The sequence below is a fragment of the Erpetoichthys calabaricus genome, chromosome 1 (genome assembly GCF_900747795.2).
Source record: "Erpetoichthys calabaricus chromosome 1, fErpCal1.3, whole genome shotgun sequence".
Lineage (NCBI taxonomy): Eukaryota > Metazoa > Chordata > Cladistia > Polypteriformes > Polypteridae > Erpetoichthys > Erpetoichthys calabaricus.
In genome coordinates, this window is record NC_041394.2 from 263,840,822 (window position 1) to 263,850,268 (window position 9,447).

The 9,447-nt window shown below is 36.9% G+C and overlaps 1 protein-coding gene across 6 annotated transcripts in view; it reads left to right on the forward strand.

The window, feature by feature from the left end:
• si:dkey-5i3.5 (uncharacterized protein LOC565091 homolog) overlaps positions 1 to 9,447 on the forward strand; it is a 103,224-nt gene that overhangs the window by 38,299 nt on the left and 55,478 nt on the right. The window contains exon 1 of one of the 6 annotated variants that reach the window (XM_028814820.2): positions 6,353 to 6,482. The exons of 4 other annotated variants lie outside the window; for them this stretch is intronic. The gene's annotated coding sequence lies outside the window, so the exon portion shown is untranslated. Of the gene's footprint in view, positions 1 to 6,352; positions 6,483 to 9,447 lie in introns of those variants that run through there. One more of the 6 variants, XM_028814844.2, reaches the window with a different exon arrangement.

Genomic DNA, 9,447 nt, shown 5'->3' on the forward strand with positions numbered 1-9,447 from the left:
TTGGCTGCATCTGTTGCTAAAATTGCTGCAGTTCACTCATTGTTCCCGCAGCTTTCTGACAGGTACATGGCTGGCAGTGCACACATATGCCATCTTCTGATACTAATGCTGCCTTCCCATACCAAGCAAGTATGACTATTATTTACATTACATCAGTGATACCACACAAATTATGAGACCACAGACCATGTCACTCCATCTTTCCAGATTAGGTGTACTAGTAAATTATTGGGTTTATATATTAATCATATTACACAATGATTTCATGTTTTCTCCACACTTACAAGTTACTCCCTGCTTTGCCACAGTCTTAGCCTCATTCTGCTTCCATGGTTATCCACTTCTGGACGTTAGACTTCTAGGCCTATCCTTGAAAGGCATTTGCCTACTTTGGTTTATAAAATTTGATGTACATGTTAAAAATGTGAAAACACTTCAAATTTTATTTTCCTATAAATTTACAGCAATCCAAGAATTAGATGTGCCATTAATACTACAGTGGATTCAAGTTATCCTCCTAACTTGTATACGTATTTAATGTGTTTTTGTAAGATTACAATCTAAAGCAATTTTCCAGGTTTGCAATGGCCTCTGAGGAATACATGTTAATAATTTGTATATACGATCAATATATTTTAACTCTTTACAGTTCACATTGTATGGTGCAAACAATTATAATTGATTTTAGCTTCTTATCCTTAATATTACATTGCACTGTATAATCTCCACATTGGCATGTGTTAAATTTCCTGTAGAATCTAAAATGTTATTAAGCTTCACAAGTGAAAATGTCATTTTTCTTGTTCTCTTACTATGCATTTTTTAAAATATCGAACAGCAACAGTTCACAAAGCTAAAAGATGTAAATTGTTTTGTAGACTAATAAGATTTAATCCTGTTAAAAAAAAAACCAAAACAAATTTACAAAACATATAAGGAATAAGAAGATGTCCACTGTCCTATGAGTACAGTTAATGCCTGGTTTGAGGGGGAAACAAAATTACCTTGAAAGATTTTCTGGCTTGGTCCTGATATACACTGTTTGTACAGCTAGCTTAGAAAATGTAAATATTAGGAATAAGCATTTGATATACAGTATATGTCTGTCTGAAACCAAACTGGAATAAAATGTAAGTTCTTAGTGCTGGAAAATAGAACCACTAATCCTTATGCCAAATGTGTTGCTCCTTTCCAAAATACTGTATTATTTGCTGTAAAACTAAATCTATCTATAATAATAAAAGGCAAAGCCCTCACTGACTGACTGACTGACTCACTCACTGACTGACTCATCACTAATTCTCCAACTTCCCGTGTAGGTAGAAGGCTGAAATTTGGCAGGCTCATTCCTTACAGCTTACTTACAAAAGTTAGGCAGGTTTCATTTCGAAATTCAAAGCGTAATGGTCATAACTGGAACATATTTTTTGTCCATACACTGTAATGGAGGAGGCGGAGTCACGTATCGCGTCATCACGCCTCCTACGTAATCACGTGAACTAAAAACAAGGAAGAGATTTACAGCACGAGTCACACGCGGGAACGAAGGTAAATGACGTTAATTTTTGACTGTCTTTTAATACTGTGTAAGCATACATATTAACACATGTGCAATTAAACGTGTGCATTTACGGGGTGATTTCTCAGGCTTAAAAGCTCACCTTTTATCAAACGCGGGAACAAAGGTAACTGACGTTGTTCACTGTCTTTTAATACTGTGTAACCATACATATTAACACATGTGCAATTAAACGTGTTCATTTACGGGGTGATTTATCAGGCTTAAAAGCTCGTCTTTTACTAAAAAGGTAAATGCAAAACTATTTTCAATCAGTTTATAGAAACGCTCCCGTTAAGGATTGCAATAACATATTCGCGAGATAAAAGAACGAAGTAGGGGGAAATGGAGGAAGAGCCGCAAACAGCGAACAGCAAAAAATTAATTAAACAATTGAGAACGGAGCGAGTTAAGCATACAAGCATGTTCATAAGGGAAACAAAGCACGGTGTAAAACGTAAGTTTAAATTAAGTTTATAGAAACGCTCCCGCTGCGGATTGCAATAACATATTCGCGAGATAAAACTTTAATGAGAAGACACGAGGTATGAACGAACCACACGCCGTGGCGCAACGTTAGGGGCAACAGTTTCAACCATTCTATGATCTGCTTCTCGCAACTGAAAGACGGCACATGGCGGATGTTAGCCGACTTGCTGACCGCAACGTTAGGGTCTTCAACTATGGCGCTGACGCCACATCTCAGTGCCAACACTTTGCAGACTCTACTTAAAAGACACGCCCTCCTCACTGGACAGTTAAAAAGACCAATCAAACTAACGATGACATCAAGTATTACCCAATCAAAAGTACGAAAGGAGGCATCTTCATAAAATGCATGTGGGATGATTTGCATGAGACGCTGCTTTAAAAAAAAAATTATAAAAAAAATACGTGATAAATCCCGTCCAGTATTGATTCAAAACGGGACGCGCAATTTCATTCTCAAACGCGGCACGATTCCGTATTTTAAAGGACGGGTGGCAACCCTACAGTGCCAGGTAACCACCCATACAATCACATTGTGATTCAGACTAGGAATGCAATGAATGTAATTACCCCGATCTACATACAAGGCGAAAGTCTTGCAACATTCAAAGATGATGGTTTGGGATAAGTACACCATACAACATAAAAGAGCTTATGAAGCCTTGAACCGAAAAAAGCAAGATCTCAGAGATCGTAAAAAAAAAAATAGGAGGTAATGTCGTTTTACTCGCTCTAGATTTTAGTCAAACATTACCAGTTATTCCACGAGGGAGACCAGCAGATCAACTCAACGCGTGTTTAAAATCCATGCTTCTCCCACGCTCGGTTATATGTCGCGTGTTCTCGGGTAGGTGCACCAAAAAATTTATACATTTAAGCATGTAATGGGCAAACAAAAAATAACGTATACCCGAAGGCACTGCAGTACTACTTAATATAACTTTACTTCTTAAATGTTAATGTTTTACTGTTTAATAATTTATACGCTTCTTATATGTTGTTCAAATTCTTTTATCAAAATACCACTGACAGCGCAATGCACGATAACATGGAGTGAATACACCATACGCATCCGCCCACGGCTGCCCTGCTGTGCGCAGATAGGAGTTGATTCTACAATAAAATAAAATAAACATAAAAAGAGTAAAACAATCATCACCCATAAAGCGGATAGTAGACGTGACGTACTATATGTGTACCACATTTCAAGTGTATAAGTGAAACGGTTTGCGAGCTACAGGTCATTTTAAATCCTGGACAGACACACAAATTGCCACGGTAGCAAATTACAGAAGATTTTACTGTTTAATAATTTATATTTATATGAAAAGTGCTTCTTATATATTACTTCATATTCTCATATGATAATGATGTTAATGTTTATATTGATTTCTGTGTTATTAAAACTGCATATATGTGTGTATATGTATATATATATATATATATATATATATATATATATATATACTAGCAAAATACCCGCGCTTCGCAGCGGAAAAGTAGTGTGTTAAAGAGGTTATGAAAAAAAAAGGAAACATTTTAAAAATAACGTAACATGATTGTCAATGAAAGCCCGTTTCAGTCAGTAAGTCTTATGTGTGTGTTTATGTATGTGTGTATATATATGTAGATGTGTATATGTACATATGTATATATATGTATATGTATATAAATGTTTATGTGTGTGTGTATATTATATATATAATATATGTATATATATATATATATATATATATATATATATATATATATATATATATAAAAGACAGCAACAGTTATAACAATGACAACACAATTACATTGACAATCATGTTACGTTATTTTTAAAATGTTTCCTTTTTTTTTCATAACCTCTTTAACACACTACTTCTCCGCTGTGAAGCGCGGGTATTTTGCTAGTTTCTAATAATGTGATTCTGGTTCTAGATTTTTGTATCCTTGCCTCAGTTCTTAAAGTAGCCTGTGTGTTTCAACTGCTATCAAAGGACTTTGGTAATTTTAGTATAATTCAATATGCTACCCGCCAGTTATTTTTTCTTCTAATGCTGAAAGGTTTAGCATATGTAATGCAGGAATTAAGTGAAAACAGTTTGGATACATTATACTTACAAAACATGTACTCCATCTCAAGACTGGAAATTAATACAAAGAACGTTTTCATTTTCAAAGTGGATACTTTCTGAAATTTTTAAGGTTTTTGTTTTGTGTTTAGTAATTAGGACCTTACTAGTACCCTAATTGGCTGCAATTGTAAGCACTTCAGGGGGATTCCTTTTATTTAATAATTGTGGATAAAGGTTATGGTTCAGAGAGAAGCTTATGATTAGAGGGAGACAGAGGAAGAGAGTGAAGCAGAAAATTCACGCATATACAAATTATATTGTTATCCACAGGGTGGCTGGACTCTCCCTTTGAGATAGGGTGAAAGGCACAGACATCTGGGAGAGGCTGAGAGTAGAGCTGCTAACCCTCGGCGTCAAAAGAAGCCAATTAAGCTGGTTCAGACATCTCATACGGATGCCCCCTGGACACCTCCCACTGGAGGTTTCATGGGCATAACCAGCCTGGAAGAGACCCCGGAGAAGACCCTGGGAGGATTATATCTCCCTGATGGCCTGGGAAGGCCTTGGTGTCCCACAGTATGAGTTGGCAAATGTGACTGTGGAAAAGGACGTTTGGGCCTCACTGCTCAGACTTTTTCCCCTGTGACCCAGCTTCAGATAAGCGGTGGAAAATGAATGAATGAATAATAATATACAGTATGGATGCTGTTGCAATCATATTATGACTGGTCTAAAATATTTTTTTGCTACTCAACATTAAAATTACAAGTTACCTTTAAGGAAAGATGTGATTTTAGATACCTTTTTCATGGATCCTGCATGTAGTTTAGAACCCAAAACCTTCATATCTTTAGGAGTTTTTTTCTTATGTATCTCTTACAATGTTCATGTTAACTGAACTGTCAACTCGAAACTGACCCTGGTGTGAATATATACATTAGTATGCTTTATGGCACCATGTCCACAACAGTTTCCTGCTTTGTGCCCAGTGCTGCTTGGACAGTCTTAATAGTGTTGTGCTAAAATACAATTTTAAATAGTCAAATAAAGCAACATATCTTCAATTTGAATTTAGTCTAGTCAAAATGTAACATACATAAGAGAACATTTTGAAATCTTCTGAATTCAGGGAGCTGGAAGCCAGTCTAAGTAACAAGATCAAACCCTGGACCCTGTGCCAGTCCTTATGGGGCTTGGTTTATGTACTTACGTAGCCTAAAAAACAGTTATTATTGGTGATCCTAAATTGGCCCTAGTGTGTGTTTGGTGTGTGTATGTGTGTGCCCAGCAATGGACTGCCACTCTGTTCTGTGTTTGTTCCCTGCCTTGTGCCCTATGCAAGCTGGGACAGACCCCTATGAACCTGTTCTGGACAAAGCAGATTACAAAAATGACTGACTAACTGACTGACAATAAAATTTTAATCACAAAAAAAAATACTTAATGAGATAATCTTTAGTCACAAGTTAGTTTTTGGAATATAGGGTAAAAGTACCTGGAGAATGTGCACACTCCCAATAGAGTAAGTAATTCTGGGTTTTAATCTACTGCTGGACGTTGGATCTTTAGGGTAGAAGTTCTAAGAAATGTTCCAGTGTAATTACACAAAAGAGAAAGTTTCACATATGGCCATCTGTATCAAAGTGGTAGATTCCAGTGCAACAATTTGTAATAAGCAATGCTATCCATATAACCAATGCAGTACCTCTTTCAATATTGGCCACAACATTCTGCTACTCAGAAGATCTAAATAAGCAGATGGATATTTTATGGATGTTTCTGGATAATGATTAAATGAGAAGACATAACAGTCCTAAGTATCTTGTTTATTTTTTACTGATGTTGCCGCATTGGTAACTGTGGACAGGCAGCTATTTCTCTGCTCTTTACAAAGAATGTTAGATACGAAGTCCAACTTTATCTAGCTGATTGTTAGAAATTACACTAGATGTATATTAGTCTGTTTTTCTTGATGTCATATTTGTATTAAATTTGAATAGGGGCCATTAATATAAATTAAAAATTATTCACCCGAAAACACAATGAGAATAAAAATCATCTCCCCACATCATCCAACCCCCGTCCAACGCTCTTTTGTTTTTATGCTCCCGTTGTGCCACGATCATTTTAATGAACTATCGAAATGCTTTTCTTTAAATTAGTCTTACAGTACGACGTAAATCCCTCACGGTTACACACACAAGTCAAAAGTGAGGTTACGAAGAACGGACTCCTCGTTTCTGCTTCTCAAGCCGCCTCAATGTGGAGGCGAAGGGCGGGTCTTTGTTGCTTAACGTAAAGCCGTCCAACGGAAGTCTATCCGCCTGTCTTCATTCTTCACTTGGTGGCTCGGGCTTATTTCATTTAGCAAGGTAAGCAAGATGGATAGTCTGCGGTTTTATTTCAGTACAACACAGACAAGTGGTCGAGAAGCTGTAGCGAATAGCTGGAAGCGATTTTAGGCGTGGGTTGTCTCTCTACGGTTTTCATGGAAGCTGATGCCGATCAGGGCGCTTTCAAGTTACATTAGAACTCGACATTCTCAATGACACTTCCAACTCATGTGCAAGTCTATTTTAACTGGGATTTGTGGAAAACTAAACGGCATAATATTTACAATTGTTTGGAAATCATCCTAAGCGGCACAGCGGGGCTCCGAAAGGAACCACGCGATAAGCAGTAACAAACAGTTGCGTAACCGAAATGTGAAAGACACATTCTAAATAATCATTAATAAAGATTTTAACAGCGCATGCCAATGTGTTGTAGGAAAGTCGTAAAAATTGTTGGTGTAGTTTACCAGTAAACAGTGTCATCAGGTAGGCAATGAATGCTACTGGCAGTTTATTTTACTGAATCCATTCGTTTCAAATACTGTATAATATACAGTGTATATCTCACAACAGATTGAAGCTGCAGGTCGCAGACTCGGCTTTCCACGCCCCGAGCACGCGCGTCCGTCCTTTGTTACGTCGCTTTCGTTGAAAGTTAACCTTGTAACCGTAAAAGATGATATTAATATACCTTCAGTCACAAGGCAAGAATCCGAGGTTCTCTTTATTGTATTACTGTCATATATCTTTTTAGAAACAAAAAAACAGTTTTATAATGTATGATTCAGGATTCGATAGTTAAAAGAACTGCGGTGGGTTGGCACCCTGCCCAGGATTGGTTCCCTGCCTTGTGCCCTGTGTTGGCTGGGATTGGCTCCAGCAGACCCCCGTGACCCTGTGTTCGGATTCAGCCAAGAGTATCCGGCTGCAGGTCGCAGACTTGGCCTTCCACGCCCCCGGCCTTCCGCGCCTCCTGCCTTCCACACCACGCCCCCAGCATTCGCGTGCGTCCCCTGTCACATCGCTTTCGTTGAAAAACGTTGATTTACCATGTAACCGTAAAAGACGATATTAATATGACTTCCTGCAATCACGAGGCAAGAATCCGAGTTTCTCTTTATGGTATTACTGTCGTGTTTACTTTTAGAAACAAAAAACAGTTTTATCTGTAACTGCTATTATAGTGAATTCTATCATTCAAAATATTTGAAATTATTTTTATGGTACTTTTGTACTAAACGGCATGTCTGACATTATTTCTGGAACCTCGTTCAATAAAGGAAAATTCCGTTAATGACATTAATTTATTATGTTACAAAATAAATGATGATCAATAACACAACAAAGCAATCAACAGGCATGAAAATGAAGGTCTAAACTTTCAAGTTCAAAAGAAACTTTTAAAATTGTTTATATTGAACAATTTTTTAAATGATCCAGCTTACTAATACAGTTCATACTTTCATTTCCATTGTCTGTCTTGAATTGTGTTTTCTTAATTTTGTTCTTCGCTGCTGCTATAATGTTGATAAATTTCAAGTGGAGTTATTAAACTTTCAAACGTTTACCTGATTTTTAATTTTAATGCATAATTGTTCTCCCTGGGACCCAAACTTATAAATATGTACTTATCAAAAAAAGTGAAGCGAATCTCTCAAATTGCTTAATAGATATATCGTTTGTTTTTCTAAAGAAATGCAAACATTTGCATTATTGAAAGTTGCACATCCATAAACCGTCGTTTTTATTTATTTTGGAACTGAACTAACAGATTTTAAACTTAACTTTAAAAATGTTTTGGGTCGATACAATAATTACAAATCAATTTTTTAGTGATTTTAAATAATTTAATCGCCATATACCATTTCTTGTATTAGGAATTTGTCATTTGTTGCATACCCCAACTTACTCTCCAAACGGAGATGTGCTTTTTTGTAAATAAGATTACCGTTATTAGGTCATCGGTGTCACTGCCTGCTCAGGATTCTTCCCATAGTGTGTTCAGCTGTCTTTGACCACTTTGTGCCTGCGTGTGTCATCGACTCTGTTGTCTGATTTGGTGTAACGCCTGAATCCTACAAAGTGCCCCCTGGTCAGTGTCCCCTCTTGATTAGTTAAGGGTTTTTTTGATTCTGTCAGACCAAGTATTGTTACCTTAATAAATGCTAGCTTGATTTCTGGTTGTGTTCCTTCTGCCTTGAAACATGCTGTGGTGCAGAAACGTATTATAAAAAACAAAATAAGGACACTCCAATGTGTCAAATTCCAGGCCAATTTCTAAACTGCCTTTTTTATCTAAAGTCTTTGAAAAACTTGTCCTAACTCAAACATTTCTAGATGAAAATAGTATTCTGGAAAAATTCCAATCCAGATACAGATGTTCTTGCAGCACTGAAACATCCTTGTTAAAGGTTAACAGCGACCTCTTCCCAATTACTAATCCTGGAGATTTTGCCATTCTTGTACTGCTAGATCTTACTTCAGTTTTTGATGCTGTGGATCTTATGATTCTTATATCCTGCCTTGAACAGTATGTAGTCATCCAAGGTAATGCCCTGAAATGGTTTAAATCTTATCTAAGAAATAGGAATGTTTCTATTCATTTGGGTGAGTTCTCATCCTCTGTAGCTCCTTTTACTTGTGGGGTTCCATCCTTGGACCAGCTATCTTTTTGATAGGCATGTTACCTTTAGGCTCCACTGTTAACAAGTATGGCTTCTCTATACTGATGACACTTAAATATATTTGCCACTAAAATCAAAGCAAGAAAATACAGACCCTCCATGTGTGCTTGAATGATACTAAAACCTGAATGGCAATGCATCTTCTTAAACTAAATGATAATAAAACTGTGATCATGGTGTCCAAGAGTTAAGAAAGTTTGAGTGACTCTGATATTGCTCTTGGACCCCTTTCCATATACGTATCATAAAGCTTCAGTTAGCCCAGGTGTGATCTGTGACAGCTCATTCAAACTTGACAGACAGATAAATTGTGAAGTTAA